The 3,662-nt window shown below is 35.8% G+C and overlaps 1 long non-coding RNA gene across 1 annotated transcript; it reads left to right on the top strand.

The window, feature by feature from the left end:
• Positions 1 to 2,396: 2,396 nt before the first annotated feature.
• On the top strand, positions 2,397 to 3,329 carry LOC115758910. Its single transcript, XR_004017468.1, has 3 exons — positions 2,397 to 2,644; positions 2,732 to 2,907; positions 2,984 to 3,329. It is a non-coding gene; the product is annotated as an uncharacterized LOC115758910 (long non-coding RNA).
• Positions 3,330 to 3,662: the final 333 nt, after the last annotated feature.

Consider the following 3,662-nt stretch of genomic DNA (forward strand, 5'->3'; position numbering starts at 1 on the left):
GTAAAATGCAATAAAATATATAATAATGTATGCATTATATATGCACACAAGTACCATGAACACACTCATATAATACTGCACACTCATCATGTACACACACACACACACACACTCACCATATGTGTGTGTATTATATAATAAGACACGTACGACATAGTGCTGGGCAATGTATGAAAACTGTGATTTTATCACAGCTGAATAGCGAACTTTCACGTTTAAGCTATACTAGCTATTCTAGGTTCTAGTCGGGAACTCCCGACTAGGGGATACCCAGAACCCTCTTCTTCCAACATCAAATGCATATATATATTCTATTTTAGAAGCTATATGGTGACTCTAGCTCTTATTATTTACCAAAATTGCCCAAAAAACAGGATATCGATATCGATTTTTATCGATTGCTTGGAAACGGAGTAAGTTATCGATTATCGGAAACAAACTCGATCTGCGCAGGCACTAGGAGCATCTACATTTCAAATTTCAAGTCTCCAGCTCTTATAGGTTCTGAGATCCTTGCGTTCATACATATGGTCGGACGGACGGACGGACGGACAGACGGACATGGCTAGATCGACTCGGCTATTGGTGCTGATCAAGAATGTATATACTTTATGGGTACGGAGATGCTTCCTTCTGCCTGCTACATACATTTGGATTTTGCACAAATACATTATACCCTTATACCCATTTTTAATGGGTTCAGGGTATAATAATTTATCAATTGCGCTAATCTTTGTTAGTTTTAACCAACACTTTATTTCTGTACACCAGAGAGCAGCCGCATAACAATTGACACATTTACAAGTATACAGAATACACCTATTTAAATCATGCCACACACAATTCCAGCACTTATCACATAACTATTTATTAAAATCAAATTCAGATCACAATCGCTGTGATTGTGTAAGCATGTGTCTGTGCGTGTGTAGAGAAAGCACCAATACTCATCACTGGCTGGCACAAATACATGTGCAATATGTATGCAATTTAACGGCAACAACAAATGGACGAACTGAACATTTTTAGTCGCATTAATTATTCAAAAACCTCAAAATGGAATAACTTGTTTTACACGAGTATGTACTCCATATTGTTGGTTTGACTGCATCGTGTGACCAGGACTGATACACACACCCACAGATATAATATAAATATACATATATATATATATATATAGGAAAATGTTTTTATTTTATGTGCTCTGCCTTTGCCACACTCAACGTGTGAGCGTGTGTGTGTGTGTGTGAATGCCGCCCTCCGGCAAATATTGCATGTCCAAGCAGTTGAAGCATTCGTCTATGCTCGAATCTGAATTGCAGGGCATGCATCAAATGTGTGCGGCATATTGGGTCAAATGAAAAGTTGAAAGACATTAGCTCAATGCTCTAGCGGGCAAATAGAAATGTCTATCTGTCTGTGAGCTTACATGTGTGTGTATCTCTGCATCTATGTGTGTATGTATGTGTGCTTCTATGTGTTTGGCTATCTGTATTCGTTTAAGATGATAGCACACCATTGACAGACATCGCTATGCAAATAAAATTCCCTATTCGCTTTTTCATTTTCTGTATTTTTTTATACCTGCAACAGAAGCAACTTTCAATCAGCCGCACAATTTATGGGACAGGTTTAATGGATAAGTTCATGCCGGGGTCTGTTGGGATATGTGCTAGAAGCTGTGGCATGTTTTGGCAAATCTTAAATCCACAGAACGTTTAGAATAGAAACTGCACAAAGATCTGGTGAGTTATTGCTCAGCTTGGCAACGAAAAAGTTTTAAGCATTAATAAAATAATTAAATCTACCATGGTAAATAAATTTTAATATATTATTATTTTTTTAAATTTCTATTTCCGTTTTGCGATTATCTTCCCTACCTGAGGACTTCGAAGTTATCGATAACTTAATAAACGCTGTACTCAACTTTAATAAAATATATTAAAATAAATTATTTATTATATATTCTACAATAAAGATAGCATATCAAGTCATTCACTCAGTTGTTATTGCAGAACTATCAATAAAAACGAAACCAACAAAATATATTTTAACATAATAAAAGCATATAAATTCATTAAAAAAAAAACCTAAATAAGTTTTTCAATCAACAAAAGTAAATAGTTTAATATTTTATTTGTATACTTTATCAAATTAAATACCCAAGACACTTTACCGTCAATAAGTCAGCTCTATCATGCCAACCACACATTTATAATTGTTGTTAGTGTATCAAATTTAGACAATTAGAAGTTATCGATAACACAATCACATCTCTGTCCGTAGTTATCGCGTGCTGTAATCGATACAGTGCATTCACAAGTGCAGCCAACTTAACATGCCGTGTCGCATGACCATTGTCATTGTAACAAAAAACAATTGTCAATTTTTGAGCTCAAATGCGAAATACAAAAATCAAAACAAAAACAAATTTTAAAAAAATATACTAAAATGCACTTTGTTTAATTAGCGCTTGTCGCAGCGACTCAAGTGGCCCGTGGTTCTGTGCAGTGTGCTCATTGTTCATGTCGGACATGAATAGGCCTTTAAGAGCGCAATAAACAGGCAAACAAACAAACAAGCCATACACCAAAGCCACGCCCACCAATTATAATGAATAGGATTTGTGTCCGTGTCTGTGTCTGTAAGTGTGTGAATACAAGTGTACATCAAAGTGTGAATGCTGCCTGGCAGCAAAACGATAATAATCTTCGTTTGCGACTGGTTTCAGTTGCCTCCAATTGCAGCTCGTAGATCTGAGTTTAACTCCAATTGTGGACAGAAAGTTGTGGACCTCGGGCGGGCTGGACTTGTTTGTATGCTGTGTACTGGACCTGTTTGTGTCTGGCCAACATGTCCCTAGTCTATTGTTCTGTGGCATGCTGTCTGACCAAGGTCTGAGTGTGGGTAGGTGTTTGCCTGGCAATTGATGTAACTGTAACTGACCAAAACGTCGGACGTCTTTTTGGTTGTCTATTTACAGCCGTGATTTGTCTATGCCTGTGAGGCCAGCCTTTGTGTCCCGCACCACCCAGACCATCTAATGCTGTCTCACTAATTGGCAGTTTAACAGCATAACTGTCCGAACTTGACTTGGAGTGGGATTATGATTATGCAATTTCAATTAGAGCTGACTAATGGCCATAAGCATGTAAAACCCCCAATCAACCGTCTATGCCTATATTTTAATCAGTTGATGTGCTAAGCTTATGTTTCGGATATCAACTTACAAATTATTGAACTTCCGCAAATCAATTGAAGTTTTGTTTTATATTTTTTTAACGTTAACCGATTAGTATTTTAAATAAGGCTGTGTGAGCTTTTCATGTAGATATATTCTGTAAAAATTAATAATTTGAATGGTATTTAAAATAAGCATCGGATTGCATATGCTAGCAAAACAATCTATTACAGCTTTCTCCCAGGACGCTTTTAAGTATTTGCAGTTATTTATATAAAATTGAAATGTATCGATTACTATATTCATAACATTTAGTTTGCAGTTCTTCGATAACAATATTTTAGAATAAACTATATCCATTTTTTTATCGATCTAGAAATGACTGTATCATATAAAGATCTTAAAGTGCACCAGGTCGAATTGTTATCGAAATATAAAATGAAAATTTTATATATTTTACAAATATATTACAAATGGGGAG

This window comes from Drosophila novamexicana, unplaced genomic scaffold (genome assembly GCF_003285875.2).
Source record: "Drosophila novamexicana strain 15010-1031.04,08,12 unplaced genomic scaffold, DnovRS2.1 tig00000193-arrow-pilon, whole genome shotgun sequence".
Lineage (NCBI taxonomy): Eukaryota > Metazoa > Arthropoda > Insecta > Diptera > Drosophilidae > Drosophila > Drosophila novamexicana.